At 43.1% G+C, this 8,006-nt stretch overlaps 1 non-coding gene across 1 annotated transcript; it reads right to left on the bottom strand.

Annotated features, from left to right (window-relative positions):
* Positions 1-722: 722 nt before the first annotated feature.
* On the bottom strand, positions 723-829 carry LOC115303097. Its single transcript, XR_003913818.1, has one exon. It is a non-coding gene; the product is annotated as a U6 spliceosomal RNA (small nuclear RNA).
* Positions 830-8,006: the final 7,177 nt, after the last annotated feature.

Raw genomic sequence — 8,006 nt, 5'->3', positions numbered from 1 at the left:
TTTCTTATTAAGAGCAGACCAACAGTCCAAGAAAACTTTGTCATCTTAACAAAAAAACCAAATTCCAATCTCTTACTAGTGCCCTTTTAATACTCATTTACTCCAATCTCAGTCAGCCCTGACCACGAACATATAAAATTCTTTGCCAAAGATTCCCCTTCACAAACCTCTATGGCTTCTCTCTCTGCCCCTGGTGGAATTCTCTCTTTCTCTGCCTCTTGCTCACTTGCACCCTCCCCCTGCCACCCCCAAAGATTTCTGTTTGTACTCATGAATCTGGAGATGCCAGGTTTTTTTTTAATAGTTTATTATCAGATTGGTTTCCATACAACACCCAGTGCACTCTTCCCCACAGTGCCCTCCTCCATCACCACCACCTTTTTCCCTTCCCCCGTCCCCTCCAACCCTCGGTTCAGTTCATTTTCAGCATTCAGTAGTCTCTCAGGTTTTGCATCCCTCTCTCTCCCCAACTCTCTCTCCCTCTTCCCCTCCCCCTGGTCCTCCATTAGGTTTCTCCTGTTCTCCTGTTCGACCTATGACCGCAAACAGATGGTTTCTGTCCTTCTCTGCCTGGCTTACTTCACTTAGCATGACCCCCTCGGGGTCTATCCATTTTGCTACAAACGGCCAGAGTTCATTCGTTCTCATTGCCGTGTAGTATTCCATTATGTGTGTATATATACCGCATCTTCTTGATCCTTTCATCAGGGGATGAACATTTAAAAAATATGGAACGCTTCACGAATTTGCATGTCATCCTTGTGCAGGGTCCACGCTAATCTTCTCTGTATCATTCCAATTTTAGTATATGTGCTGCCGAAGCGAGCACTGGAGATGCCAGTTTGAAATCCAAGTGAAAGCCTCCGTTGGGCAGTTGCACACAGAAGACGGATGGTCCAGAAAGAGGCCACTCTGGAGAGAAATTTTGAGCTCTCAGCACAGAGGTAGCTTAATTAAAGAGCGATAGATAATACCACCTAAGGCGAAAAATTAAAGAGAAAAAAAGGAGGACCGTACAGAAAACTCCTAAAAGTCATACAAATTAACAAATTCTTAAACTCACTAGGAATCAGGAAAAAGAGAGCTAAACTGACATCTATTTTCCCTGTTGGATTAACAAAAGTTTAAGTGACCCTCAATAACCAATTGGCAAGGACTGAGGGAAAGGATACACTATCAATGGAAATGTTAGTAGATACAGATTTTCTTTTTATACTTTAAAAACAATTAAGGTATAGTAGGAGGATGAAATAAACTTGATTTTTTTCTTAAATGACATATTTCAATTTTATAAGTAAGTTGTTCAAGTATATCATTTTGTATGCATGTAGTTGTAAGGTTTAATAGATGGAGGCAGAGGCGAGAGGAAAGAGAGAGACCAAGTTATGGAAAAAGCCTTTATTGGAGTCTGCAATTCCTGGGCGAGGTCCCGTGACTCCGGGAGTGGGGAGTCAGGGAAGTCGCGCCTGGTATGGGAGAGCAAGGTGTTTTATGGGTGCAAAATTCCGGCTTTGAGCTCAGGTGGGCAGATAGCCATGTAGGGGCATCTTTGGACGGTGGCAGGCTTCAACTGGCTGTCCACTTTGGTGGGGTGGGGGATGCTGGAATTCCATGGTGAGGCATTCCAGTTTGAGATAGTCCAGATTGGAGAGTGGGGGTCATCAGTCCCTGGCGGTGCCTGGAACTGTTATCTGACCCGCAATAAAATGGCCGCTGGTGCTTTTCAAATAGCTCGGGTCATTCCAGGTGTGCAGGTGGGGATTGTCAGTGCACTGCACGCAGCTCTCCACAATAAAGTGGCCTCTCAGTCGCCCTCCCATGGCAACTCTTACAGTAGTGTTGCTACCAGAGAGAATTCTTTTTTCCCCTCTCTTTTTGAGAAACTGGATTTAATCTTGCTCCTCAGTCAGACCACCTTATCATCATTTTATAAATCCCCTCATTCTTGATCCCCCCTCCTATCCTCTCTTCCTCCATTCAGCACTTCCTTGAATGCATTTCATTTGTCTTTGAGACTAGATGCATTTTTGTAAAATTATGAAGTACTGCTAAGTCTGCTTAATTTGGGGCACCAGGGTGGCTCCGTCGGTTAAGTGTCTGACTTCAGCTTAGGTCATGGTCTTGGGGTTCCTGGGTTCCAGCCCTGCACTGGGCTCTGTGCTGACAGCTGGGAGCCTGGGCTTCATATTCTGTGTCTCCCTCTCTCTCTGCCCCTCTTCTGACCATGCTCTCTCTCAAAACTAAACCAAAAACATTAAAAAAAATTTTGAAGTCTGCTTAATTTACCGATATGTTCATTTGATCCTTATGTTCTGTATGGGAATTCATTTAATTTACGTTGGGCTTTGCTTTTTAGTTCCTGCTCTTCATTTAAAAACAGTATTAGTTATGTGCTTTTACAGTGCTACATGAATGGTATTAATACTTCACTTTTTGCCTACAATCTTCCACTGTTCACCAATAATAACAGATTTTTTTTTACCTTTTTTCGGGTTAGCTGAAAAATATTATGGATGTGCAGTATTATTTACTGCAGGATATACTGGACTCACATGAACATAAAAAAATTTCATGTGTAAAACCTTTTGTTCTTCAGTTAAATCTGTTAAAAATCTTGTTCTAAAAATGTAAAGCTTATATAAAGTTGAGAGAATGGAAAATGAGTCTCCATGCAACCATCACCCAAAGTCATTATCAATTTTACAACTTTAATAATCACTTCAGAATTATGTTACATCTCCATCGATATCTCATTTAAAAAAGACTTAGATTCTTTCTCAATAATTTTCTAACAAAACCAGTCTGTCCGTGTGAACCGGTGCTTGTTCATACCGGCACTTCCAAGTGTTAACCTTCTGTAAGGAAGATCTGTCAACAGGTAACCCAGCTGGCAGGTTCTCGGTTGAAATCTCTTTTTGGCTTAAAAAAAAATTTTTTTTAATGTTTTAAATTTATTTCTGAGAGACAGAGAGAGACAGTACGAGCAGGGGAGGGTCAGAGAGAGAGAGAGATAGAATCTGAAGACAGGCTCCAGGCTCTGAGCTAGCTGTCAGCACAGAGCCCCATGCGGGGCTCGAATCCACAAACCATGAGATCTTGACCTGAGCCTCAGCCGGGCGCTCAACTGACTGAGCCACCCTGGCGCCCCTTTTTTTGACTTTTTGAGAGTCAAAAAAACGCAAATGATACTAGAAACTGCCCAGGCACCTGGCTGGCTCGGTCGATAGAGCATCAGACTCTTGATCTGGGGGTTGTGAGTTCAGGCCCTACACTGGGCACAAAGCTTACTTTAAAAAAAAAAAAATGAATGAATAAATGAAACTGCCCTATATGATTGTCATGAGAAAGACTAAAGTTCTTAGGCCAAAGATACTTACGTGCTTATTATAATTACAGGACCCTCCCCTGACCCCTTCTCTTGCCTAAGCCCCTCCCACTTAGAGGAGGAGCCGTGTTTGCTGGGTGGAGTCTTCTCGGCTGCTTCCCTCCCATTTAGATGCGGCTTTCCGAGCAGTTTGCGGCTCCCTGCGCAGATAAGGAACGTTGGCAGAGGCTCCAGGTAAGCTGGGAGAGGGGGGCTGTGCGTGCAGGAGGCTGGAGGGGGAAGGTCCGCGGCCTCCTGAGTTAAGCACTGAGTGCCACGCTTGGAGAGACTAGACCTCGTCAGGAATTCTGAACTCTGGGGTTGGCTGATTTCAAAACACATCCCTTGTAATAATGGTTCCCGGTCTCTCAAAGTTCCTCGTTCAGAATCACCTAGAATGCTTGGCAAACACACAAATAGCCAGGTCCCACCCTGCCCTGCAGGGAAAATAGTATCCGTGTGACAAAGCCCTGGGAGGGGCGGGTCTGTCCAGGTGGAACGTGGAATCTACCTACTGGATGTCTCAGAAGGGGGAGGGGGAAGCCAGTGGAGGGTAAGAGCTCTGGGCTCCTGTATCCCTGATTCTCAGGCCCTGCGTGGCCTTGGTCTTTCTTAGTTGAACCAATCTTCCTTCTTACAGAGGGAATACTATGGTCTCAGAGAGGTTAAGTAGTTTACCCAAAGCCGCCCAACAGGAATCTAATTCAACAAATATTTAATGGGTTTCTGAGGATCAATTATAAGAAATAAGCGTACAGTCTTGCTATGTTGTTGGTTATTGTGGAAGACAGAGCTTGACCTCAAAACACAGCAGTGATTTAAGGCTTACCAATGGAAGGTGATACTGAAACTTGAACTGGGAGATTGAGACCAGGGGGGATGGGTGAGATCTGAAGGGAGAGGAGGAACTTAGAAAGGACACTGACTGATGGGCCAGAGCTTTACTGGACTAAAGGGCAGCAGTGTTCCAAGGTCCTCTGGCCAGAGGGAAGTCAACCTGGAGAAAGGCAAGGAAGAATTGGGGGCTGGGTGGCGGACAAAGGGCTGCACCTTGAGGGGTCTTATGAGCCCAGTGAAGGATCTGGGGGAGGCTGGGCACCTTCTAAATCCTGCCCCTGTGTAAGCAGAGGCAGGGATGGTGGGGGCCTAGTAGCCGCTGGTCCTGGCTGTAAAACAAGTTTTTGGTAAAGTTGGTGTAAAATATGTTTGGTAAAACTTCACCTGGCATGAAGCTTTTTATATCCTAAGAAGGAGAGCTTGAACTATCTCACTTGCTTTAAATACACATGAATGTTGCATAAATATTGCAGTGTTTAATTAGGAAGTGTTTCCCTAGACTCTTCTGGGGATGTTGACCTAATACATGATATATGTACCATATTCTTTTTCTAAAATAACAGCATTCCAAATACAGTAGTCCAGTGGTCTAGGGGGAAGAGAAAATAGCCGTGACTGGAGGGAGGGATTAGTTGAGAGCCCGGGGAAGTTCCCTGCTTTCTTCAGTCTATAATGTAATGTTTGCATCTTTCTACCTGAATACACGTAGTACTACCATCTTTCTTTAAAATCTGCGTGCTGGGCACCTGGGTGGCTCAGTCGTTAAACATCTGACTTGGGCTAAGGTCGTGATCTCACAGATTCAAGTCCCACATTGGGTGAGTTCAAGCCCCGCTTCCAGTGAGCCTCCCTTCTCTCTCTCTCTCTGCACTTCCTGGGGTTTCTCCCTTTCTGCCCCTCAATCACTTGCCCCCTCTGAGAAAATAAAATAAAATCTGTGCGTAATTCTCTTCAAAAGAATGTAAGTAACATGCGTGATATAGTTTATTCAGCCCATACCGACGGTAGAGATTTCTAATGTTTCCACTTGTTCGAAGTTCAAACCAGTGCTCAAGAGAACATCTTTGTATATAGTTTAATATTTGTTCATGTCATATTGTGTAAAAACAAATCAACTGTAAATTTTGAGATCTGCTCCAATCTAACAGAAAAGAGCTTTGAGGTGCTGTACAAAATGAAAGAATTAATAGGCAGAAGGGAGTGGGGAACAAGGAAATTGCACAGGCAAAAAACGCAGGTTGGTTACTTTCCTTTAGAGGATAGCAGGGATCTGTCAGGCAGATTAACTGGTCCTGATCACGTGACTCCTGGTGCAAAGATTCCATTTCTGGGAGAGTTAAGTCTTGGTGACGTGGGGCTTACCCCATTTTGGACCTATTTTCTTGTTTTTAATGTGATTTTTGGAATTACTCTCAGAATTATTAGGATAAAGCAGAGTTGTTTTTTTTTTTAATCTCTGATGGATATTTCAGCATTGGTTTCTAAAAATAAAAGGTTTCTACTTCACTAGTCTACAGTGTTGGAAACTCTACCTCCCAAAGTCAATATTATTGTTTTCAGTCTTACCAATACAATAAGCGTAGTTAAAGGGGAGAAGTTATTTTTCAGTGTGTAATTCTCAAATTATTAATACATTTCTGTGTTTTCCATAATTTGTTTTTATGCTTCTTTTTCTGCACTGGGAGTTCAGGCATTTTAAATTTGTTTTACTTATTTTGTAGGTACTCTTTTTTTTTTAGAGATAATATTAGTAAATAGTGAAAATATTTTTCCTTTTTTTAAATATATTTAATTTGTATGTCTAGATGTGATTTATTTCCTGGATCTCACTACACAACAGCCTGGTAAAGCACATTGAGCTGTTGAAGGGGAGCAGAATTTGCCATCCCAGAATAAGCTCTTTTGCATAAGGATTATTTCAAGCTAATTATTTTTGAAAGGGTACAAATGCTGGATAATGTTTGAAAATAGAATAGAAGTTGCCCTTTTATGAGGGAAATTTACATTCATAAAAGAAATATCCATTTGTAAGGGTTTCTTACACTCTAGAAGGGGGGGGGGATGACAAAATCTCTAAAAACACTTTGAAGAAGGCTGGGACTCAAATCTGCATAACAACCTTACTCTAGTTTATTCTGCTTTGCCAAATAATCTCCCCAAACTGTCCCCCACCCCCAGCCATCTATCTTTTGTCTTCAGCTGGAGATGGTGTTTGAGATGGTGGCTTGGGCCATTTTGGGGAATTACTCCGTTTTTCATGGGTATCTCCAATGTATACAGATTTATAAAACCTATATTTTTTCTTGTGAATATCTTTTTATAAGAGGAGAGTCTCAGTCCAGAGCCTAGGAGGATAGAGAGGAAATTATATTTTCTCCCCTGTTCCCTAGAGGGGCAAGGATGAAAAAAAGCAAACCAAATTAGGTAAATGTGAATTTTGAGCCATTAGAAAAACTATGTATCGAGCTTCAAAATTGTGGAGAGGTTTCCTTAATTTCTGTAATTCTTTACCTAATTCTAAGAGTTTGGGATTGTAGGGGAGGAAAAATTTTCCCTTCTGTCCTGTTAGGTTCTATAACTACTTTAAGAATATCTAAGTTGAGATAGAATGGATGAACAAGAAAAAAAATTTAATTGCCTCTTTATGCACAGGAATATCACAAAGATAGGAGACTCAAAGGACGACCAGGCAGACTAGTTGACTGGGACTTCATGCCATCCAGAGCTCAGGAAGGAGCTAGGAATCTGGAACCATTGGGGTTAAGGGAGGCAATTCGCAGAAAGGTGAGTAGAAAAAAGTCCAGTAAGCAAAGGTTGTCCTGTTCTGCACATTAAGTCTGTTAAGTGAAAAAGTTCTCTCTGTTCATAGCTCTTTATGCACCAGGCTCCCTTTATAATGTAAATTTCCTTTATAATTGCAAATTTCCCCCACAAATGGAGATCTTGTTTTTTTAAAGCAGTTAAGGGGTAGGTAAAGGGCTTTTCCTGCTGCGTCTTGATCGCCTTCCCCTCAAAATAATTCACATTACCAATGGCCTATTTCGGGTGGCATGTCCTGAGCCCCTTCAAGGATATAAAATGAATTCCTCCAAGTTACATGGGTAGGTGTCTTTGGCTGTCCTATATCTAACTGTCCCAGAGCCCGTGCCCTGTCCACAGCCCATGCTGGGGAAAATGGGAGGTGGGTAGGATGTAGGGATTGCCGTACCAAGTGGGTAAGAATAGATAGAGCATAATAATAAAGGCATGGGAATAAAAGACTCTGGGGTTACAAGAGGATAATCTGTCTAGAATTTGGTAATGGGTAGGACCACCTGAAACAAACCCAGAGTTGTTTTTGTTTGTTTTTTAAGGAAGTAATATCTTCCCGACAGTAATTAATGATTTGAGGAAACCATTGTTCTCCTGACTAAGAAAGCTGCTTCCCTTGACTTTCTTTTCTGTGTTTCCAAAGGCTGGAGAGGAGTTGTCCAGCTGAGTTGTGACCGGCTGCTGGCTCTGGGAAGGGCTCCTCTTGGCAGCTGGAATTAAAAGGCCTGAAGAAAACCTACTTTTGTCCAGTCTCATTCACAGCCCAATGGCAGTCCCAGCAGCCCTGGCGGGACTCCAGGCAGAAGCCAACTGCCCCGTGTGTCTGGATTTCCTGAGAGACCCCGTGACCACCGAATGCGGGCACAACTTCTGTTGCTGCTGCATCCAACAGTCCTGGGCTGACCTAAACGACGGATTCCCTTGTCCCGTCTGCCGTCACACATGCCCAGAGAGGCGCTTGAGGAGCAACACGCAGCTGGGCAGGATGGTTGAC

This window comes from Suricata suricatta, chromosome 1, assembly GCF_006229205.1.
Source record: "Suricata suricatta isolate VVHF042 chromosome 1, meerkat_22Aug2017_6uvM2_HiC, whole genome shotgun sequence".
Taxonomy (NCBI): Eukaryota; Metazoa; Chordata; class Mammalia; order Carnivora; family Herpestidae; genus Suricata; species Suricata suricatta.
This window is presented reverse-complemented; position numbering and strand designations above follow the sequence as displayed.